At 45.4% G+C, this 25,189-nt stretch overlaps 1 protein-coding gene and 1 non-coding gene across 3 annotated transcripts in view; both read right to left on the bottom strand.

Moving 5' to 3' along the window:
* Window positions 1-25,189, bottom strand: part of PDE10A (phosphodiesterase 10A) — a 508,454-nt gene that overhangs the window by 298,612 nt on the left and 184,653 nt on the right. The window contains exon 2 of one of the 2 annotated variants that reach the window (XM_073219874.1): window positions 7,291-7,425. The exons of the other annotated variant lie outside the window; for it this stretch is intronic. The gene's annotated coding sequence lies outside the window, so the exon portion shown is untranslated. The remainder of the gene's footprint in view (window positions 1-7,290; window positions 7,426-25,189) is intronic. 2 annotated transcript variants of the gene reach the window in all.
* LOC118972893 (U6 spliceosomal RNA) lies at window positions 11,979-12,083 on the bottom strand. The gene has a single exon (XR_005062030.2). It is a non-coding gene; the product is annotated as a U6 spliceosomal RNA (small nuclear RNA).

Consider the following 25,189-nt stretch of genomic DNA (forward strand, 5'->3'; position numbering starts at 1 on the left):
ATTCAGAACATGCCCTGAGGCAGGGAGTCTGTAAGGACAAGCTCCGTGCACAGTGCAATGCAAAGGAAAGCCACACAAAGCAGGAAACAGGGACAGTTTTCAACATAATTTTCTAAAAACACCCTGTCTCTGTTTCCTTCTGACAGCGACCGCTTTCAACATGCAGCGAGGCCAGACCATGATCCTGGTTGCTGACGTCAGTGGGCCTTTGCCTGAGCAAGGAGCGCACAGCCGACCCCAAGGGCCTGATTCTAATCTCTGGCACGTGGGCAGCGTCCCTCCTCTGCCTGGGAGACCAGCAGCCACATGCTCCAGTGGCACAGACAACGTGTGGCCCTTCAGGGACAGATGTACATACAAGCCCTGTGAAGTAACATTACAAAAATCTATTTGAGTGTCAGAGTGGATTGTTATGATCAACTAATTCACTGTGGGAGAGTGAAGGCATGTGGCATGGGAGAGTGAAAGCATGTGCTCAGCCAATGAGATTGCACAATCTAGAGAGCCAGAAACAGAGCAAGACAAGGCACCTGCCGGTTGTGCACCGAGTGGCTGAGCCGTCGGCCGGCTGGCCCCTGCCCAGAGCTGGGGCTGCCACACTGTCTGATGCCCGAGCCCTGCCATTGCCTGGCTCATTACAGTGATGCCCTCATCATCTAATCTGCACTAGAACTGAAAGAGCATCAGGGTTCTGACAGTCCTGCTCCACAGCACGCAGTTCTCAGTCTGGGAAAAGTCAAATACTGAAGAGAAACATTGCTGACAACCCACTGCAGTGATCTCTGGTGACCAAAATGGGTTTGGAAGCCCACCACTCTGCAGCTTGCCTGAGAAGCCCAAAACACATCTTGATAAAAATCAGATGGTGCACACAGTTCACGCGCTCACAGCACATTCACTGCAGAGAGGGAAGATCGTGCTGTGTTGCAAAGCCAGGTCTCAGGTTGTTTGCAATTTTGCAAATAGTTATTTCTAACCAGACAGAACTGTAACCGCTCCCTAAGTGCCATCAGGTGACTCCAACTTGGTGGTCCCACTGTCCTCCACCCGACAGGATCTGGGACAACAGGAGCCACGTGACCCTCTAAGAAGGCTGTGGCAGGGTCCTGGGGATGGGACACTGGGCGGGGGACCATGCGCCCCTCTAAGGAGGCCATGGCAGAGTCCTGGGGATGGGACACTGGGCGGGGAACCATGTGACCCGCTAAGGAGGTCGTGGCAGGGTCCTGGGGATAGGATGCTGGGCGGGGAACCATGTGCCTATCTAAGGAGGCCGTGGCAGGGTCCTGGGGATAGGGCGCTGGGCAGGGGACTGTGCACCCCTCTAAGGAGGCTGTGGCAGGGTCCTGGGGATGGGACCCTGGGCAGGGAACCATGTGCCCCTCTAAGGAAGTCATGGCAGGGTCCTGGGGACGGGAAGCTGGGCGGGGCCTTAGGCTTCATCCAGGTACAGCAAGTGGACAAAAACCTGCATACTGTTTCACCAAGTCTGAGAGCCATAGAAGGGTTTGTGGGTAACGCCACACAAAGGACACAAAGGTAAGACATAAATGGGTCACCTTCACCACTCACACTGCTGTTACTTCACTCTCCCCGCTTCCTGAGTTCCAGAGAAACACAACACAGTGCAGAGACTGTATATCTGCTCAAAGCTTCAAAAGTAAGTTCCAAAGCCGCTGTAGACATCAGATTAAAGGAACGCAGAGATGGACCTGACGCTGCCCTTGGAGAAGGCGGGTAAGAAGCATCACACATCCGAGAGCTAAGAAACTCTGTCCAATTTGCAGAATTACTATAAAGAACAAGTTGCACCTTGCTCTTTGCTCTAAATCTTGGTCTTGGGCCAAAAGCACTAAGACGTGGGCGCCCCCATCTCCCTGTGTCCACCCTGCCTCTTCAGCGCCTCCACACCACCACCCCATCCTGTCCCTCCCCAGGGGCCCCTTCCTCCCCTTCAACCACTCAGTGGCGTGGGGACTGGGAAGCCACCCAGGGCCAGCCAGCCTGCCTCTGCTTGTTCCCAGGTCCCTCGCAATTCTCTAAGAAGGGGTGTTGCTGACTATCCCCAGGGACTATGATGTGACTTCTCAAGTCACAAGTAAGCTCACCAAGAAGACTGGATGGACAATGAGCTGTGTGAATGGGCAAGTCACGGGAAACACAGCTTCTGGCATTTTCTTTACATGTGACACCCAAAGGCATTCACAAAAGCTCACCACGCACCATCACACACAATATGTTGTCCCTGACGGAGATACCATACACGTCTGGGAACGCACTCAAGTTGCAGGATCCAGGCCAGCAAACACCGTGGGCGTTGTTGGCTGTGGTCCCTGAATGATCCCCACTGCCAGACACATAGACGCTCGCACGATGGCAGCAGCTGTGGGGGGACTCACTTGTGCCTCCTCCTGGGAAGGTGGGCAGCCAAGCAGAGGAGGGCACTGGGTGCCCAGGGCCACTGCAAACCCACCAGGACTCTGTTGCGCAGCCCAAGAGGGAGGGTGTGTGGCTGAGGTAACTTCAAAGCAAGCTGGCAGCAGGACAATCAGGACGGAACCCCCTGTACCCTTGGCTCTGTGGATGGGCCCTATCCCAGAAGAGTTTCCCCAGAGTTTACCTACAGTTTCCTATTTGTTACCATGAAAACCCCTCAGCGGCATTTCTGTCCTGCCCATCACACTTGCAAATTCACAGCGCGTTGGTCATTAAAGAAAGAAAATCAATGAGATTTGATCAACAGCAAAATCCTGTTGATTAGGTTTTGTGAACAGGGTTCACTGAACAGAAAATACCCTTTTTGCTGATCCACATGAGAAGAGTGAGAGATTAAAATACATAGGAGGTGAAAAACCAAGCAGATACACAAAGACATCCTTCATGTTACATACTGGGTCACCTAAAGCTTTTGGTCAAAGAAGTGTGGAAAAATACAGCAGGTACTGTACATCAATTGATAACAGTTATAGCCAAACAGTCTGTCTTTGCCCTCACAGAGGTCACCCCCCTTTCACAGCAGATCCTACTGTCCTCATGTGCTGCAGCTCACAGGCAGACCTTGACCCCACAGAGGTGGTCCCCACTGTGTCCCCAGCCCCCGGCTCGGTGACTTTCCCACCACTGCCCAGTCCGCACTGCCTGTCAACTCCTGGGGTCCCAGGGACCCACCCTGACTCCCAGCAACCCTGGCGACAGGACTCAGGAATCCTTGTAAAGCTTTCTAAAAACAAAAACCTTTTAAATTAGAGATACTGCCTTAGACTTCATTATGTTCCCTATAGCACCCAGCATGCTGCCAATGCAAGATATATCTTCAAAACATGCTTTTTCAGGTGGCAAGACAAATTCCTTGAATCCAAGGGCTTGGTTTAAAAATCTGATGAAAAAGAATGGTGTTATGTCATATATAACCGAGAGTAAGTAGAACTTCAGCTGGAAAATTATTCATACACAGCTTTTGGTTGTAATTCTTTTGATATATAAGATGGCTCTTAGAATTTAGTAATAGATAATTTTGATAAGAAGCAAAATATGGGCTCTATTTTTTTCAAAGATGCCACAACTTAGAAAATATGACAATTGCCTGTGCACGGATTAAGACAATAACTAAAGTGATCACTTGCTGCTGATGAAGTCTTCATTTAAATATTGCAAATTTTACTTATTTGCATTCAAAATGCAAATTGGTTCCTCCTTCCCAAAAGAACTGAGTTTGCTAACAATAACACCGGTATGAAAGAGAGAAGGAGCAGCGGACAGAGTCACCTTCCTCCAAGGCCTTGGGGGAGACCAAGTGCTTGTCCACCAGGTGCAGACTCTGTTAACATTGGTGATAGACACACATCCCAGGAGATGTGGAGGGGGGCTGCGATGATGCAGTGGTTTCAGAAAAGCACATTTTAGTAGTTAGTAGGTGGCTTGGTGGAGGGGCAACTGATAAAATCAGAGAAGCCAAAGCATCTCAGTCACCAGAGAAAGGACCTCAACCGAATAAGAGGATTTTGATGATTTTACTGTGGTCAGTATGAAACATCCTTCAAGGTATTTATTCCCTTCTGCCTCAATTCTATGTTCTCTAAGCAAATCTCTGATTATGGCTTCCTAGATGTCTCAGTGTCAGGAATATTCTGGTTATCAGGAAGGGATTATTGCCATAAAAAGTCAATAAATTAGGGTTCTGATAAATACTTAAGGCAGCAGTCTGATAGAATCAGAAACTGATCCTACTCAGCTAATTATAGGAATTGAACAAGAGTCAAAGTCACTGTCCCTTCCTCCTTCCTGAGCCCCATCCTGAAGGTTCCCTTTGGCCTCAGTATTAGCACTTCCTCCCCATTAAAGCTTCAAAGACTGATTAAGTGAATATATTTTGCTAGGAGCTTCCTAGCAGCCAAAACAAAAAGGAAAATCTTGGGGGGTAATTACTTCTCATTATCTGATGAAAGGATAGTGTGGGAACCAGTATTAGATGATACCAAAATCCTATTTTCATTTACCATATAGACTTTAGGTAGAAAAAGACTTGGGAATACCAGTTTTACATGGTTTCATTCAAAGAAAAGCAGATTTTTCAAGAGTTTTTAAAAGAGGAAACTCTTCTTCAGCTAAACCCCAGGGCTATCCCTATCAGAATGAAGTGATTTAGAATTTACCCAAGTCTTTGAAAAATGTTAACCATGTTATCTTATGTAGGGATAATAGCATACTAAAGTTCCTTTCAAGTCAGTTGTTTAAAATACAGAAAATATTTCCCCCTAGAATCAGTAGCCTTAAAATTATGGGAATTCCCAGAGGAAAGGCCAGAACATGTCTGACCCGGAATGTAGGTAAAACGTCGCTAACAGTAACCATGTCAAACACAACTTTGATGCCCGGACCTTGGGTCGGGTCGCTCCAGACTGCCTCCGTGGCTTACCCAGGCCAGCTCTCAAGTGGGGCTGGCTCAGACCCCTCCTCTCTGCTCAGAACCAAGCCTGGGCAGACCCTGCTCATGGAAGCCCCACACAACCTCCGATCTTTTAGGAAACTAGCTTCTCTAAGCCTGTGATCAAGGCTGAAAAGACAGATAACGATTCTGCTGTCTATCCTCTCACAGGGAAGAGGAGAGTCTCCAGCTGGCTGTGGGATGGTCCCCACTTGCTACTGGGAAGGCTTAGCCAGCCTGCCTCACATCAGAACCAATCAACAAACAAGCACAGCCTCTTGACCACCAACCTTGCCAGCTGTTGTCCCACTTCTTCGGTCTTTCAAACAAAGTCCCTGGAAGCCTTAGCCCCCCGGCTGCCTCCCCTCCTCCCTGCTGTCTGCTCTGGGGCCCCCCCGGATCAGGCTTGTTTTCCCCTCACTGAACGGCCCTCTCAGGTCGACATGGAGGCCACATTGCGAAGGCCCAGCATCAGGTCCCCACTGCATTTGTCATGGCTTCTCACCATCCCCTTGAGACCTTCCTCCTCTGGGTTTTGGGCCCCATGGACCTGGCCACCTGCTTGGCATTTGTCGGGGGCCCCTGGCTTCCTGGCTTCTGACGGCTGCAATGCTTCCAGCTGCTCACTGGCCTTGCTCCCTCTAGACTCCAACCCTGCAATGACTTCAAGTGTCTGCATCTTCTCTGGACTCCCAGATGCGTCTTCAGCTCCCATTCGTCCCCAGCACTGTAACCATGTCATGGTCTACTCAACGTCCTGGACACCTAAAGGCTTCTCGGTGTCAGCATGTTCAAAACACGGTTCTCAGTTTCTTCCACTCCATGAGCCTGCCTCCTCCCCAACATAACAACGCACCCAGGCAAAAAGCCACACTAAGACAACAGCAAGCAATCAAAGGGACTATTCCTTTTCTCTCTCTGTACTTCCCCTCCAAACCGTCCACAAGTTCCGTCAACTGCCCCCTCCAGGTGGGTGCCCCTTCCCCACCTTCCCCACCCCAGTGCGGCCTGCAGTTCCCAGGCCACATCCTTTCTCCTCTCCCTGTGGCATCTCTGCCTCCCTTCTTACTGTCCTGCAGTAAAGTTCACACAAGACTGAGTGGTCTTCTAAAATAACAGATTGGATCACTATACTCTCTTCCTTCAAATTTTCTAATGCTTCTCCAGCATGTGAGACCAGAACCAGCAGCCACGAAGGACCATATGCTCCTTCTCCCCCCACACCTGTGACTTCCTGTCCTGCCCTCTTCCCCTGCTCACGCGCTCCAGCCACTGGCCTCTGCTCAGCCTCGGCCACACCAACTCCAACTCGCCTTGGTGCTGGTGCGTCCCTACCAAGAGCGCTCCTTCACCAGATCCCCCGCCACAGCGCGCATCTGCTCACAGATTGTCCCCTTTCAGAGACCCCTGCGACAGCTCCAGCTCCAGTCCTCCCGCCCCTCCCTCTGCTTGATTCTCTTCCCGAAAGAAAATCTTGGTTTTCTCTCCAAAGCCCCTGCATTTGCTTACTTACTTATTTCCTGTTTTCCAGCTAGAACATGAGGCCATGGAGAAGGTCCTACCTGGACTCCCAGGACCAGGAACTGAACCTGCCCAGAGAACGAAAGCAGAGGCCACTCCCCGAGCACTCCCAGCTAAAGGGTGTCCTCTGCTGGCCCGGAGCAAGGAGCTCTCAGCTTTTAGGAATACATAGAAACAGCTAAGTTGTGTCTTCTCATTATAAACATGCCTGAACACAAAGCGATCACTTTTAGAGATGGTCACCACCTTCTCTACGTTAGAAACAGAGAAAAGCACATTTGTTTAGTATTTTAGGAATTTTGCTTCCGTGGTTCTAACAGCTTCATTTCATAAAACATTTCAAATAAACCAAGAACTGCTTGGTGGATACTTCATTTAGCCATAAAACCCATCAGATAAAAGTAATGTAACTTATTTTTGTGTTGAAAGTGCCCTAACTTGATAAGAATGCAATTCTTTGTTGTAATATTAAATTACTAAATTAGCAGTAGTATTAATCAGGAAGGTGCCTGACCTGATCTCAAAAAATAAGTGATAAAAAACAAGAATACCTGTCAAATAAATCCTCAAAAATAAAAAATAAATAAATAAAAGAGGGAAAAAAAAGCCATAGAGGTGCTTTAGAAACCTCATGTGAGGCTGATTCTATATTCTGCGTATCTACATAGCCTGTACCTATAGAACAGGGTATCATTCTAACACCGAGGACTGCTGCATCTTTCCCAGTCACAGACAGTCTTCTAGGCCACTTTGTCCACAAGGCCCCTTCTCAGAACAGAGAGAATCAGAGAGGAGCAGGCAGAGACCTACGGGAGGTAGGGTGCACAGCAGGGCCCCCTTTGTACCTGTTGCTTTGCAGGAATGCGGGCTGCCTTCTGCGGGGTCATTGCAAGTAGGCTCCCAGGGGTCTGTCCTGTCTCTCAGAGTCAGCAAGGCAGGTCCTTGGCTCCCACTTTGAAGTGTGAAGGGGAGGCAGCTGGCTGGAGAGAACACAGGGCATGGGGTGAACGTCAGCTGTTGCTGAAATGCACCGTCCTGCCCAGGAGTGCGGCTCGCCCTGGGCATCTCCGGTTACAGATAAGACCATTTATGGAGATAAACACAGCCTGACCAGGGCTGCAACGGATCCTTAATGTGGGTGCTCGCCCACAACCCACACACGAACCATGGGTTCAGAGCTGATACGGTCAGAAATTACACCACCTGGAATAGCCTGCCCTGGTCTCATCTGGCGGACTGTGAGAATTCGCTCTTTGCAGGGGCGTTAAGGCGATGATATGGCAGGGATTCCCAAGGGGATGTCAGACAGCCTGCACTGTCTAGGCACCTCCAGCCAGACCCAAAACGTAGGGAATGTGAGCGCATGCGTCCCAGTGGGATGGAGGCAACAGGGTGGGTGTGGGCTGAAGAGCCAGGCCGACAGGCTTGCTCAATGAGACTCGGACCCTAGTCCGGCTCTGCTGCAGACCAGTTCAGGGCGCCAGTGACCATGCCGCTCCCCGCTGGACCTGCGGGCCTCAGACGCTCTTTTGTTCATACGAGCGTGTCTGGTGTTAGGCTGTGTGCAGCCACTTTCATGTTCTTTAGTGTGAACAGCAAGCTGCGTGAATGCGCGAGTCAGGGCTGGTTGCCATCAGGTGATCGGTTGGCATCTGGGCGCCCTGATCCATGATGCACTTCAGCGATGTTGATGTGTAAGAACCTCCAAAGCCCCCCAACCCCCGCAGATGGCCCCCGTGTAGATCCCTCAGCAGTAGATCTTCATTGCTGGTGGCACAAGGGTTTGTGGTCAGAGCAAAGCGGGTAGGTCTGGCATCCCAGTGCTGGGATGGGTGGAGTTCAAGGAGGACACGCTGGCTGAGCGCCCCGGGCTCTGCCTGGTGGAAGAGACCCCAGGCACCCTCTTAGGTTCTGGAGCTGTGCACGGACGCTCTTCGGGGCCTCCAAGGTGAGCCGAGAGCCGCGAGAGCAGCGCTGGCCTTCCCTGAGGGAACATCTCCCAAGAGGCCATTAGCAGAACACGGGATGGGCCGGCTAGCAGGCGCCCACCACGCTACAGGCCGGGGTGTGTGCGTCCGTGCCTGCTCCCTGCCTCAGCCGCTTATGTGCGGCAGGATGTGACTGAGACTCACTTTGCCTTCCAGTGCCCCGGGACTGAGGAGACAGGGAGGCGCCGTGTACCCTTCCCCCAGCCTTGTACACAGTGCCCTCGCACATTTGAGAGAAATCCATTGACTCAGGCATTGCTGAAATGGGAGTCAGCCCAGTGTCCATGGCTGGAGGAAATTAACTGTCCCGCATACAAAGCAGAAGTCTTTGTGAACCTGTCTTCAGCCAGGTGCACAAGTGAACATGTGTGTGAGCACAAAGGGTGTGGCTCCAGTGGGTCCCATGCCCAGCAACACGGCGACTGAGCGCCCAGGGGAGCCTGTTCTCCTGTCCTCGGCGCTGTCTGCACAGCCCTGGCAAGTGGCAGGGCCGGCGCTGCGAATCTGGGGCCACAAGTGAGGGGGCAGGTGCTGGGGCCAGGAGGGGTGGGTTCTGCGCGGCAAAGGCCCAGCTGAGAGACCCCCTGAGCAACGTGGCACTCGGTGAATGCAAGGCTGGGAGCTGGTGATGCCCACGAGGGCTTCACATGCCAGGCCATCAGTTTGCCCTTAGCTGTCCTCAAAACTAGTGAGGTGTAGGGACACAGAGATTACAAAAGTTTCTGACAAAGTAACCATATTTTTATACAAATTAAAACCAGGATTTAAAAGATTTTAATAATAAGATCAAAGACATTCATGCTAGAACACACGCTGCTCATGCCCCCAAACTTGAGCCGACAAAGGCTGCATGTGTGCAGATGAGCAGCATCTCGGTTTGAGCCAACTTGTGTTTAGACATTTTTCTCCTCCCACAACTGTTCAACAGATTCCAGGAATGCTGTGTTTGGGGCCACTGAAAACACCACATTTCCCTGAAGGAAAAGGAACCCCTAGGGAAGTAAAAGATTCCACAGGCATGACAGGGAGAAGGGTGGGCACACACATACATGCCCAGACGCAGGTGCACATGTGCACTCTCACACACACGTGTGGATACACGTGTACATGCATACATGCACACACACACATACACAGGCTAAGCCTCTTTCAGCCCAGGAGGGTTGGGTGCTAAGGCAGACCAATCAGATAAATGAGGCCCAGGAAAGATGACACAATGTAACCTGCTTGGCAGAAAGCACAGGATCATCAAATCACTCTGACAGCCAGAAGCTCCCTGCCCTGCCGGGTGGCTGTGCCCCATATTTGCAGAGATCTGGAGCTCAGTCTTTATTTCCCAGCCCCTGAGTCTTCCATTGTTAACCCACAGTCACTGCTACAAATTGCTTCTTTCCAAGCCCAATCTGTCCTCCCAGAGCAGTTAGGTTCCCTTTCTTCTGAGCACCAGGACTTTGGTTCCGTGTGACATTGAGTGCAGGCTCATTTACCCAGGAGGTCCCCCCCTCAGGGCCTGACTGCAGGGCTGTGGCACATGCTGGGGACAGACAAGGGGAACAGACACACTCCACCAGAAAGCACACTGAGTCATTCTCCTGTCCAGACTGGAGGAGCCCCAGGTGCCCAGGCATCAGCCTGGAAGTTGGGGAGTCCTTCAGACGAGTTGGCACCAGGCCCAAGTTGTAATTTTCCACAACCGTGAGTTTCACAAATTGCTTACAAGTGACTCCATTGTGTCCTCCACAGTGCGACAGCTCATAGCGGCTCTCCCTTCCCTTTGGTTCTCTCCTCTGCTCGCGCACTCTGTGGGGGGACAGGGGAGAGCTGTGCAGGGTGGACCACCAGCCCCCTGACCCAGGGACACGGGCTCCGCTGAGGCAGCCCCTGACCATCAGCAGGAAGGTGGAGGTGAGGCTGTCCTTTGCCGTAAGCAGGTTTCAGAGGCTCAGGCCCAAGAAAAAGACAGTGGACTTGGAGACTGACACATCAGTGACCCGTGAGGACAGTTCCCGTCGTGTGCAGAGAAGAGCAGCCAGAGGACGCGTGGAGGCTCAGAGCAGAGGCAGCAGTGGAGGGCCACACGGGTGCGCTGGGCACTCTCCCCTCGCTAAGGGCCTCAGCTCTGCAGGAATAAGGGGGAAGGGGTCTCACACTTGCGGCCCACACCAACCAGGGTCAGTGTGGCCACTGCAGGAGGCGACGGGAGGCAGGGAGTGCTTGGCCTCAGGGAGGGAGGTGGGCTTTCCCTCTGTGTTTAGGAGAAAGGAGGGCGGGGGGAAGTCAGAGGACTCTCTCAGGAAGAAAAGTCAGGAGATCAGGTGCTCAAGTCGGTTTTGAATGTCTGAGTGGAAGGATTATCTATGAACCCAAGTCTTTCTTTTTTAATGACTATTCCCGGTTTAAAATTTTTTTTAAAGTCATGCTACGTATAATTAATGTAAAATTTGCCATTTTAACTATTTCCAAGTCATCACCACCATCCATCTCCACAGCTCTTTTCTTCTTTTCAAACTGAAACTTTGCCCATAAACACTACTTCCCATTCTTTCCTCCCCTCAGCCCTTGGAAACCACCATCCTACTCTGCTTCTAGGAATTTGACTACTGTAGGAACGTCATATAAATGGAATCACACAATATTTGTCCTTTTGTGACTAGCTGACTTCACTTAACTATGTCTGCGGTTCATTCATATTGCAGCACATGCCAGAATCTCCTTCCTTAAGGCTGTATAATATTCTACAGTATGGATATGCCACAACCTGCTTGTCCATTCATCAATCAGTGGACACTTGGGTTGCTTCCACTTTTTTTGGCTATTGTGAATAATACTGCTGTGAACATGGATGAACAACTATCTCTTCAAATGCCTGCAGTCATGTCTTTTGGGTATGTATCCAGAAGTGGAACTGCAGGATCATATGGTAATTCTTATTTATTTTTTTGAAGAATCACCATACCGTTTTTCACAGCTTCTACACAATTTCATATTCCCACAGCAAAACAGAGGGCTCCAATTTTCCAACCAACCTCTTGTTATTTTCTTTTTTTTTTATAATAACCATCCTAACAGGTGCAAGGTGGTACCTCACTGCGGTTTTGATTTGTATTTCCCCTAATGCTTAGTGAGGTCAAGCATCTTTTCATGTGCTTATTGAACATCTGTGTGTCTTCTTTGGAAAATATGTCTATTCATGTCCTTTGTCCAGTTTTTAATTAGGTTGTTGGTTTTTTTGTTGTTTGGTTGAAGGGGTGCTTTGTGTAGTCTGGATATCAATCCCTTATCAGATATGTGTTTTGCAAATGTTATGTCCATTTCATGAGCTGCTATTTACTTTATGAACTGTGTCCTTTGATGCACAAAAGTTTTTGATTTTGATGAAGGCCAACTTATCCCTATTTTCTTTTGTTGCCTATACTTTTGGTATAACTCTCCAGAAATCCTCATAAAATACAATGTCATAAAGTTTTCCTCCATGCTTTCTTCCAAGAGTTTTATGGCTTTAGCTCTTATAGTTAGGCCTTCAGTCAATTTTGAGTTAATTTTTTTAATTTGGGGAACATATGATGGATTTATCTATTATCCTTGCACAGGGACCATGTTCATCTACTCTGTGTAGTTCCAATTTTATTAAATGTCCTACTGAATCAGGCACTGAAACAAAATCCTTGAAAGAAATGCATTAACATTAATGTCTGAAAATAAAACTGTTTATGGCACACTTACATAAGTGCCCTCATTTCCTAACCTGGGGAGCCAACGTATCTATCCTGGATCCACCAGACCTTGTCACTGTCTCAGCACACGCCTGCCTCCTGCACTCTCAGTGGAGCTTCCCCTCAAGGCTCTGGGTCTGACCCTCACGTAGTCACCCTCTATGCCTGGCCAGTGTCTTTACCACCTCAGTACCAACCCAACGCAATGGGGACACAGCAAGATTTTTTGGCCCTCGTCAATGGTTCATGAATACAGATGGAAGCTGCGATGTGGATATATTTCAAAGAATGTATGTATTGATTTTAAAAAGGGGGTTGGTTTAAAAGCCTGTGCATGGAGAGACTAGACCCCCAGATACTTTCCCTGATTCCCAGAAGGAAAAAAAGGATTTATTCTTTGGAGAAGCTAAACCGGAGAGAATGTGGATTCAGACATACTGCACACAGAGGAGGAAAGAGACTAGGCTCTAGATGGGGGGACACAATGAAGGTCAGTGTATCAGACTTCAAGGTGCCCCCACCATTGCCCCAGATCCTCCTCCTGTCCTGCCTCTGCAGTGTATGCTTCTGGGCATATGCCCCTGCACCCACCCCTGCCCTTGACAAGAGGCAAGGGGGCTTTGCCCTGGAGACACTGAACTGTGCCAAAGATCTACAGGTACTGACATTGGGGGTGGGGTGGTTCCCCCATGCAATCAGCCTGGAGTGAGCTCACCAAGGAAAAGTATCTGCCTCTTGCACTGACCGTCACAGGCAATTCCAGCCTGATTTCCAATGCCTCACTCTTAAATAGGAAAGGATGGAAAAGGAAGATAAGACAATCAAGGAGAGCTTCCAATGTGGAAGAATGAGGCTAAAATAATAAACAGTAAAAAGAACCTGAGAAAGAGACAAACTGGGAGAAAAAATGTTCCTAATGCTGTAATAGTCTCAAAGAGAGAAGAAAATATATTACATTCATGGTAAAAAGAATGCTACCAAAAGAAAAGCTGGAGAGTTTTTAGAAATTAATAAATATTAAAAACTGTAAAAACCAGTGGGGAGTTTGAGAGATAAAATAGAAATCTCCCAGAAAATAGAAGAAAAACACAAAAATAGCAAAAAGAGAGAAAAGATAAGAAAATATGACGATGCATTTAGAACAGAGAAAAAGAAAAAGAAAAAGCTGAGGAGAAGAAGTTATCAAAGAAATTGTACAGGAAAAAAACACTGAAGCATGTAAGTTTCCATACCAAACGGTGTATCACATGCCCAGGACAATGAATTTAAAGAAACTAAGGCATATGATTATGAAATTTATTATCAGCAGGGGTCCAGAAAAGAGCCCAAGGGTTCCCAGAGAGGCCACAAAGGGAAGAAGAATGGTGTTCTTCTGAACAACATTATTGGACACTAGGAGATAGTAGAGCAAAGTGCCCAGAATTCAGATGACAAATGATTTTCAACTGAAATTCTGTGCCCATTGAAAACATCACAGAGGAAGGGATAAAGACATTTGCAGACACTGACAATCTCAAAATATTTATATCCTAGGTACCCTTGTCAGGAAGCTGCTAGATGATGTGTCTGCCACAACAAAGGAGCAGAGCAAGAAAAAGCAAATCATAAGACAGTGGGAGCAGTAAAGGGACTTTCCAGAATGTCACTGACAGGAGGTTCCTGGACAGCAGATGTGCAACAGGTGGAGCCTGTGCAGGTGGGGCAGAGCTGCGACTCGGAGAGAGCAAACCAAGGGAAAGACCATGGAGCTGACAGAGGGCTTTCAAGCACATTTTGAATAAACCTGGAAAATGTGTTGTTAGCTCTGTGACAGATCTGTTAGGGCATTTGGAGAAAAAAAATGCTAAGGTATAATTTAAAAACTAAGCACATGACAAAACAAGGCTAATATTAATTGCAGGGAAAATAACAATTGTGCAAGAGAAAAAACAGAATCTGAGTACTCTCCATGGCTTGGGATTAAATAATACAAATGCCACCACTTTAACCAGTAATTGTGAGCTTACACACAGCTCATGGGTGTGTGGAAAGTATATGTATAGTAGGGGCTGATTGCCAAGATAATTTAATCCTCTGTTTTATTACAGAACTCAGTAGATAATGTCTAAAAAACAAAGAAATCATCAATAAATCATGACATATTATTTAGAAAAATAAAAGGAAATAAATAAAAAGCAGAAATAAAAGGCTTGAAAGTAATTCTTTCTTACAAGCAATACAGAGACAGGTAGAGAGAAGGCTTCTGTATTTTTTTCTAAACATCTCAGAATTGCTTGATTTTTTAAAAATAGTCATATAGTTCAGGGTGATTTTTTTGACTTATCTATACTTTTCAGAATTTCAATAAACCTATAATCAGGGTCACCAATAGCTTGTAAGATTCAACGTATACATTAGAAAAAAGTACCCCTTTAGGGTAGAGCTGGTGCCAGACCAGCACATGTGGTTTGCTGAAGGCAGAATGGGCTAGATTTCAGCCCTTCTTGCCTCCTCACCTGGGCAACTTACACAGAGCAGACTGGAAACTGCACAGCAGCCCTGATCTAAAAAGTATGCATATTACAGCAAAAGCAGTTCCGAGAGAGAAGTTTGTAACAGGTCTACACCAGGAAATTAAAAAATCTCAAATAAACAACTTAACCTTACATCTAAAGAAACTAGAAAAAGAAAAAATAAAGCCCAGAGTTAGTAAAAGGAAGGAAATAATAAAGAACAGGGTGAAAACAAATGAAATACAGAACAAAGAAATACAAAATATCCATGAAACTAAGAACTGGTTCTTTGAAAAGATAAACCAAATCAATAAACCTTCAGCCAGACTCATCAAGAAAAAAAGAGAGAAGATTCAAATAAATAAATTACAACTGACAGCACAGAAATACAAAGGATTGTAAGATATTGTTATAGAAAGTGATATGCCAATAAACTGGACCACCTAGAAGAAATAGATAAAGTGCTAGAAGCATGAAGGCTTCCAAGACAGAACCAGAAAGAAATAGAAGATCTGAACAGACTGATTACTAGTAACAAAATTGAGTTGGTAATCAAAAAAACTCCCAATAAACAAAAGTCCAGAAGCAGCTGTCTTCACAGGTAAATTCTACTAAGCATTTAAAGAAAAGTTAATGCCTATCTTTTTCAAATTTTTCCAAAAACTGAAGAGGAAGGAATGCTTTGAAATTCATTCCATGGGACTAGCATCACCCTGATACCAAAAACAAAAAAAAATAAAATTATGACCAATATCCCCAATGAACATGCATGCAAAAATCCTTAAAACAGTATTAGCAAACTGAATTAAAATTACACTAAATGGATCATTCACCACAACCAAGTGTGATTTATTCCAGGGATGTAAGAATGGTTCAATATATGCAGATCCATCAATGTGATACATCACATTAACAAGAGGAAGGATAAAAACCATATGATCCTCTCAATAGATGCAGAAAAAGCATTTGACAAAATTTAATATCCATTTGGGATAAAAACTCCCAATAAAATGGGTATAGAGGGAACATACCTCAACAAAATAAAGGCCATATATGATAAACCCACAGCCAGCATTGTTCTTGATGATGAAAAGCTGAAAACTTTTTCAGGAACAAGATAACGATGCCCATTCTCACCACTTTTATTCAACAAAGTACTGGAAGTCATAGCCAATATAATAAGAAAAAGAAATAAAAGACATCCAAATCGGTAAAAATTAGCAAAACTGTCACTATTTTCAGATGATATGATATTATTTATAAAAAACCTTAAATGTTCCACCAAAAAACTTAGAACTAATAAATGAATTTAATAAAGTTTCAGGATACAAAATCAATATACAGAAATTTGTTGCATTTCTATATACTAATAATGAACTAAAAGAAAAAGACATTAAGAAAACAATCCCATTTATAATTACATCAAAAATAATGAAATACCCAGGAATAAATTTAACTGAGGAGGTGAAAGACATGTGCTCTAAACACTATTTAAGACATAGATGAACAAAATTGAAGATGACACAGATAAATGGACATACATATCATGCTCATGGATTAGAAGAATTAACATTGTTAAAATGGCCATACTGACCAAAGCAATCTATAGATTCAGTGCAATCCCTATCAAAAAATGACACTTTTCACAGAACTAAAACAAATATTCCTAAAATGCATATAGAACCACAAAAGACCCTGAATAACTAAAACAATCTTCAGAAAGAAAAACAAAGCTGAAGGTATTACATGCACTGATTTCAAAGTATACTACAAAGCTTTAGTAACCAAAACAATATGGTACTGGCAGAAAAATAGGCAGGTAGATCACAGAACAGAATAGAGGGCCCAGAAATAAACCCACACTTATGCGGTCAATTAATCTACAACAAAGGAGCCCAGAGTATACAATGGGGAAAAGACAGTCTCTTCAATAAATGGTGTTAGGAAAACTGGAGAGCTACATGCAAAATAATGAAACTGGATCACTTTCTCATACCATATTCAAAAATAAACTCAAAATGGATCAAAGACCAAAATAAGACCTTGAAACCATAAAACTCCTAAAAGAAATCATATGCAGTAAACTCTTGTACATCAACCGTAACAATATTTTTCTGGATATATATATATCCCCAGGCAAGGGAAATAAAAGCAAAAATAAACAAGCGAGACTAAAAAGTAAAAAGCTTCTGCGCAGCAAGTAAGCAACAAAACAAAAAAGCAAACTACTGAATGAAGAATATATTTTCAAATGATGTATCTGATAAGGGGTTAATATAGAAGATATATAAGGAACTCTTACAACTCAACACCAAAAAAATAAAAAACAATTCCACAAATAATCTGATTAAAAAATGGGCAGAAGACTGAATAGGCATTTTTCCAAAAACACACAGATAGCCAACAGAGACATGGAAAGATGCCCCACATCACTAATCCTAAGAGAAATGCACAGCAAAACCACAATGAGATATCACCTTACACCGATCAGAATGGCTAGTGCCAAAAAGACAAGAAATAGAAAATATTGGCAAGGATGTGGAGAAAAGGGAATCTCACACACTGTTAGTGCGAACATAAATTGGTGCAGCCACTATGGAAAGCATTATGGATGCCCCTCAAAAAATTAAAAATAGAAATACCATACAACTCAGTATTTCGAATTCTGGGTATTTATTTAAGGAAAACAAAAACACAAATTCAAAAAGATTTATAAGCACCCCTATGCTTATTGCAGCACTTTTTACAGTAGCCAAAATACAGAAGCAATCTAAGGGTCCACTGATACATGAATGAATAAAGAAGATAGGGTATATTACTCAGCCATAAAATGGAATAAAATCTGGCCATTTTTGACAACATAGATGGAACTAGACGTTGTTGTGTTAAGTGAAATAAATGAGAAAGACAAATACCATATGATTTCATTTATACATGGAATCTAAAAAATTAAATAAACAAAAAACCAAAACAGAAATAGACTCATTAATACAGGGAACAAATTGGTGGTTGCCAGAGGGAAGGGAGGGAAGGGGATGAATGAAACAGGTAAGGGGGATAAAGAAACACAAACTTCCAGTTATAAAACAAATAAGTCATGGGGATGAGAGTATAGCAGGGGGAATATAGTCAATAATATTCTAATAACTTTGTGTGGTGACAGACAGTAACTACGCCTATTGTGGTGAGCATTTTGTAATGCATATAATTGTGGAATCACTATGTTGTACACCTGAAACTTATATAATATTGTATGTACGTCAATTATTACTCAATTAAAAAATAAAAAAATAAATATGCATTATTATCAAATAGTATAAAGAAAAAGATAGAAAATATGGGACTAAGAAAAATGCATCTGAAATTACTGTAAGATCAAGTCTTATCATAAGTGTCCTGTGAAGTTTTTTTAAACTCCTGGTTTGAATGTAAATGCCAATAGCATATAATATACAATGGCTGAAAGTAACATCAATCACTCTAATATCTTGAGAAATGCCCTTGAGTAATACAGGACTTGGCTGACCTGGATAAACAGTCATCCTCGTGAAGGAAGGACCTGGCTAGGCATTCTAGGTGGTTTTTTTAGCTCAGTATGAACCAATGAGATGTGATTTCTTAGCAGTAAGGAATTGTGATGGATTAATAAATGCAAGTCTCAAGAAATAGGAGATGGTCACCCATCCTCTGTTCTGGTCTGCCCCCTGATGCAGTATTGTTCTCGGTTCCAAGGACTAAAGAGGTCATTGACTGTGTTCACTGTTCACACAGAATCTTGATTATGGTGAAGAGAAACCACTTGGAGAGTATGTATGGTTATCTGTAAATAGTCATAGAAATTAAGACTGTCATATAAAATAGTAATATATTAGACTTTCATGTTACATAGAGGTTTGGAAAGAGATGAATGGTGAGAGATATTGACTCAGTGTAAAGAAGGACTTTCAAACTGAGCTACTCAAAAATAGTGCCTTGCACCGTTGAGATTAGAACTGGGTCCCTGTGGGCTGGGACAGGAGAACAAAGTATAAAGCCCTTCTTGGCCTGGCTGAGACCAGCTTCCAGTTTGGTGTGTTTATGACAATGCATTTCATCACTTCCCTTAAACCTTGAGGTAGGCAAGCACACTTCAAAAATATCTGATTTGGATGTTTGGAAAGGAATGATTTTATCCCCAATCTAATTCATTACTTCTTAACTTGAAAACACTGTGTTGCTTTTTATTTGCTCCAATGTAAATGACACTTTGAGGTATTACGACCCAGGAGAATGTCCTAAGAAGGATGGTGGGCTTGCACAGCCCAACCGTTCAGCGGAGCCCTCTTGTCATTCATCTAAGCTCCTGTCTGTACTCTGAGTGCTACTTACAGACTCTGACATCATAAGCAGTTCCAGGTTCTATCAATGGTACATGATGAATTAAAAGGCAATAGAACCCAAATGCTTTTTCTGGTAAACAGTTCCTTTGCAGGAAATGTAAACAGCTCGGGAAGGACATTCCTGGACTCCCCTACCACATCCATTCAGAAGAGAGGTCTTTGTGCCTATTTACTCACCTGCCAGTTTCCAGTCCTAGATTCACCAGTCCACAAACATCACCCATTTCACAGTGTTTCCTTGGCTTCTTTTAATTAATTCATTAATTGTAATGTTTTAAATGGCACAGAGTGAATATAGCCTATAAAATAGGTACTGATGCATAAATTATGGAAAGCTAAGTCTTCAGTAAAACTTCTACCTGCTAAAAAGTCCCTCTGAGAACTACTTATTATAATCTTGCCACTTTTAGCTACAAATTGTTGGTGTTGAGATTATGTGTTTCATGTCATTTCATTGCTTTTGCAACCTAGGGATTCCAAGGTGATTTCTTACATGCCACTAACCCCCAAATTTGCATATTTTATCAAACACATTTTCCCCAAATTTTCAACTGGTACAGAATTATTAACATGATTATGTTGGATAATGCTACCTGATCAATCTCATCTTGATATTAGATAAACTTCATGGAAATCTATTTCCAAGGCATGTCCAGTGCTGTGACATAAAACAAATATAATGGGTTTTCTTTGCTACATTCGTCATCCTCTATATAAAACAGGAGGTGTCTGCCTTTAACTTAATCCTGTTCCATTTGTTTATAACTGTGACACAAGTGTTAAAGGGTTAATTTTAACTCATACTCATGCCACAATACCAGGTAAGATAAGATACTTGTGAAGTCTGGCATATAGATAAAGTTCAGAGTCTTCTATTATGCGTCCCGAAAAATCAAAGTTAACATCATGTCACATCTTTTCAGATAAAACAGCACGGCCTCCTGCTCATATGACTCTTTCTATGAAATTTGTTACAAAATAAATAAGTACGTATTTTGCACCCAGAAGCTAAATTTGAGCTACACTTTTGTTTAAATTCAACATAATTGCCCTCTCTTCGGTATAACCAAAATATGAACACATCCTGAGTATCCCCTGCTTTAGGGATAAAGCAAAGGATTAGGCTTCACCCTCTGATCTCAGGGCATTTGCAGACCAGATGGGACATGAGGGCAGGTCACAGCAAACTACTCCAAAGCAGACGCCGTGAGGGCCACAGTCACAGGGGTGGCGGTGGCTCGGAGCAGAGAGCTCCCCACCCGGGACGGAGGAAGTCTGACCTGGATCACAATTTCACTCTGAGATTTACCCCCGACAATCCCCAGTACTGCATTTTTCCTATGCCCAAGTCTCCACTTGCATTTTCTCCCCTTGGCTTTCTCAGTGGACGGGGAAAATGCTTGCTACCTGGTATATAAAGATCTCCGTGTCATTTAAGCTTTTAACACAACACATCTGCAAACCTAGTGAGAGTTCATTGTCCTGTTTCACATTCCACTTGCTCATGTCTAGCAGAGGGGTTTGCTCACATGTGCTCACAATAGCTGGAAATAGGAAGCTGAAACCCCAGCTCATGTCCATCAAGGTCCCAAGCCCACGTTGGGCTGTGTGAATTCCTAATCACACAGATCAAAATAGAGCGTATTTTGCTATAGTTGCCAGTGATTCTAAACTTTAAATTCTATAGCTTAGAAACAGCAGTGAAATAAATAAGTCCTAGCCTTTTCCAGAGAAGTAAGGTAGGACATGAATTTTAACTATCTCATTTTGAGCTTTGTTTATAACATAAATGCTCTTTCTGATTAGCTGCCTTGTGAAATCAGTTACTTAAACACTTTTAAGCCAGTTTTGAAGGTGTAGAGACAAATGAGAAATAAAGTTTGATTATTTCTTTATTTTCCCTTGGAGATCAGTCTATGAATTTTGTTCAAATAATAAAATCTCCCTGCAAGATGCTGAAAATCACCAAGAAGTGTCTGCCACGAATGATGTGAGCTGCTTCAGAATCAGGACCGTTCAGGTTTCTCAGAGCACGTACAGGCTTAAAGTGTGAGCATGTAGTCCATCGAAAGGTAAAAGGCTGACTGTTAGTCAGGAAACCACCACCTGTAGATGACCTTCTGTGTGCATAGACAGGGTTTCACACCAGTGAGATCGGTGCTGCACACTCACCATGCCAAAGTGGGGCTTTTGTTTCAACTCACAGAATTACGATGCTCAAGGCAGAAGTCACCAGTCTCATCTCCCCGGGGCTCAGATTTTTCCTGTCAAATGAGGTTAGACAATCTCTGCTGCTCTCCCCAAGGTCATTTTGATACTAAATGTCACAGACGGGAAGTGTGGCGAGGCATCAGGCTGCGGCACAAATGCAGAATCAAACGCCGACTCCTATTTCCTTGTTCTGAGGCGCCGAGAGGGAGGTGAGGTTGTCAGACCCAGGCTTGCGTCTGCATTTACGGTGCTCAAATGAGCAGCGTTTCTTTCTGGTATTGTCTTGAGGGCCACCCAGGCACCTACGGGGCCAGGCGTATTGTCAAAGTCTCTTCATCTAGCCTACCAGGTCCTCATAATTCCTCTGAGATGCCTTTAGTAGGGCATCTTGCACTTGATGGAAGTTTGTTCAAACTCCCACATTTTCTGGGACATGACTACCGTCAAATGAGGTTTACTTATATTCCAATAATTAAGCGGAAGGACACACAGCGTGAAAATCAAACACATGGCAGGCAGTGGACTGTTGAGCATTTACGGGACACCAGCTCCCTCCCAGGGCACCCCCCCCACCCCCGCCCCAGGCTGCTCAGTAAAGATCACTTCCTGTGGCGAGTAACTTGCAGGTTCATGAGACCCGCTCAGTCAGACATGAGGAGCCACAGTCAGCGCACCCAAAGCTCAGGGCTGTCTCTGCTCTCACCCTCCACAAGCTGCCACTACCTTTGTACTTACTAGAAAAATCAGCCTTTTATTGGCACCCTCCCCCCCCCCTTGTGCCTTTGCTCAGGGCTTCCCCTGCCCCCTGTCCCCCCCCACCCCATGGCTTCCCATAAGGACACACTCCTTTGCTTTTATTGACCACCAGGATGTGTCCACCCTGCCATCTCCAGCTCCGCACCATCTCCTGCCTGCATGTGGCAGTTGGCTTATCTGCCAGGTGAAGGACTACTCTGAGCTCACCGGCCAGGAAGGACGCGGTCGGCTCGGTGCACGCTGCGGAAGACAGGTTAGATGGGAGTCTGTCTTCTTCAGAGGCTTCCCCTCACTGTTGAGAGGATGTAGTCTTAGAAATAACAGCTCTGTTTCTACTTGACTTAATACAGACGTGTGTATAATAGATTGTATTGTGCACGTGCAAGGTAAGCCAGAAGACCCAAGGAGCCACACACTGTGTATGTAGGTTAGAGTTCTGGGGTTACAAAACCAAGGGTGACTCACCCCACCGGAAGGGCCACACCCTGGAGCACCCCAGGTGGTGGGGAGGCGAGCGAGCAGGACCCCAGGGGCTCCAGCAGCATCAGCTCCCTGAAGCAATCCCCTAAGTATGTGGACCGGATAACAGAATTGGAAAACACTATCACTATGGGGAAAATATCCCGAGGAAACATTGTTTTTCCTGGGGAATATAATTGCTTTCAAGAGTGAGATGGAAATCTTCAAAGTTTTGCATCTATGACACGCACAGATGGCATCATAAGAAGGAAAACAAATGGCTACCCCGATGACAGTGCAAAAGCCACATCAGCAAAAACTCAAAGGGATGAATGCGGGTGAGCTTGAGAAGACAGGGCATGAACGAGGGTGGCGAGGGCTCCTGGTTCCAGGTCAGAATGCCGTTTGGGCCAGTGCCCTGGGCTGGTTCGTCTGTCAGAGCAGGCAGGAGGGAGGTGGTGGCGTCCTGTGGTTAGAGCCACCCAGCCCTGAGACCAGCTCCCAGCGGGTGGAGGATGGCCCAGGACGTCCCTTGCTGAGCTGAGCACACCGTACAGTACTTTACGGAGCAGTTGCCTACTGAACACAAGTAAGTGGACGTCTCCCTTTGGGAAAAGTCCTCCACTTCACTCGAAACCAAATGAGATTTCAGAGAAAAGCAAATGTGTTCCCCAAAACAATACAGACAGGCAAGTCTATCGAGAATAACCTGGAAACGCAGCCTCGTGTCAACACGCGGTCCCAACACAAAGGGTTCTTGCATGGGTACAGGAGCAGAGAGCTGATTGGCGGCAGCTGGGTCCCCTTGTCCCCCCATCACCTCTGGCCTTAATCCATGCCCTGAGGGAAGGTTTCCCAGCTGCGATGTCTACATGCACCCTGCCACACAGGGGCAGAGGGCTGACTTCAGACAGAGGCACTGACCCCAGGAGTTTAATGACTAACATAGGGGAGTGTTCCCGAGAATGGACACGACTGCCCTCCTCAGAAGCACAAACTACTGTTGAAGCAGAATCTCACTGAACGTCGTGTCATGTTCTCACTCAGGAGCTGACGTCAGAGGTCAGCGTGCAGCTTGTCAGAGGAAGAGACAAACCCCTGGTGAACGGTGTGGCGCCCAGGCTTTCTGAAGGCAAGGGCCTTCACAGGAGCCCAGGGACTGATTTTTAAAGGCAATTCTAGTTGCCCATTCTTCTCCCTTCCTGTCCCTGAAAAGAATTCAGGGTCTGGGGAGGAATCAGGACAGAAAGGTGACCCCAACTGACAGATGACCCTGGGAGTGTCTCGTGAATGGGACCCATCACTGGTTATATTTTTAAGGCTGAAGTCGTAGAGGTGCACTCAAGAATTCAGGGTGTCTCTAGGAATTTGGAGGGATAGACAGAAGAAAGAAGGCCAGAAGTTCAAAACTTACAAAAGAAATGAATAAACCATTTGCTTTCTTGTCCAATCACTTGACTGATTCACTGCAAGGAAAATATCCTAGTATGTTTGTTTACTTAATGAAACATAACTTGAATAACCCATGCTTCCAAAGAAAAACAAAGACATTTTATTTTGTCTGGCCGCTTTTCATTCTCTACTGCTGAAACAACCAAAATTCAAAGTTGCTTTGTCAGTTTGCAAAAATGAGATGAGAGGGGAGGAAAAACAGAAAGGGATTTAAATATTTATCTTTTCCTCAGACAGTCTACCAGGTCTTGGTCTTTAGCAGAAAGCTAGGCAAAAATTTAACTGCATGAGGAATACCCAGTCCCCCAGAGGATATAATGGAGCTGATACAGGGCGGGGAGCAGTAATCCGCTAGTGTGAGATGGTCTCGGATGCCCTGCGCCCGGCAGGAGTGTGTCCCCCGCAGAACCTCTGCACCCGCCCTCCTGCCACAGCCCGCGCAGACCCCCAGGTGATTCAGCTGTCCCTTTGTGCCCCTGCACAGCAGCTCCTGATGCAGAACAAGAAACATGCGATCCTCACCCCAGGACAGGGAGGGGAAGGCACGGCGCTTCATTACACTGCACTCACCCCACCCTTCAGGAGGGCCTTGGGGTGCCTGGCGCTGACCCACCACAGAGAGGAGTTTTTCTGCTCCCACTGGGATCTTGCCAGAAATAATACCCATTTTGAGACCCATGATGGAGACAAAGGATCCATTTGTAATTCCGATATGCCGGTTTTCACCATGCAAAGAAAACCGCCCCTCACAATGGTAACACGGTGGCCGAGGGCACTGCAACAGGTGGGAGTCAGAACGGGGGATGATGTAGCGGCAACACTTCCAGGCAAAAAGGTGTTCTTAAGCCATTCAAAGTGCAGGCAAGATACATAAAGGTGTAAAACAGCCTGGAACGGACAGCAGAGAGGCCACGTGCCACGTCCAAGGGCACAGACATCCCCAAGTGACATTTCAACGGCTTTGTGAGCCAGACAGAACAGTGGTCTATGTGGCACGAGTCAGCCCCGGAGTGCTCAGCCCCAGAGGCTCTGCTTTATTAGCTAATTTATATTATCTACAAGTTATATACATTTAATATAAAAGAGGAAGAATTGTAATTTGGAATGAAACTAATTAAGGAGTGATTAAGAAAAAAATGGATGTACTTCAAGCATTCCAGTGAAAATTCAATGTCAGTGAAATTGAATATCCACCTTGTTCAGATGGAAAAATCCCAAAAATACAGCACAATTTTTTAAATCCGGATTTTTTTCCTCTAATATACAAACAGGAAGAGATAAAGAAAACATCACA

This window comes from Manis javanica, chromosome 13, assembly GCF_040802235.1.
Source record: "Manis javanica isolate MJ-LG chromosome 13, MJ_LKY, whole genome shotgun sequence".
In the NCBI taxonomy this organism is placed as follows: Eukaryota; Metazoa; Chordata; class Mammalia; order Pholidota; family Manidae; genus Manis; species Manis javanica.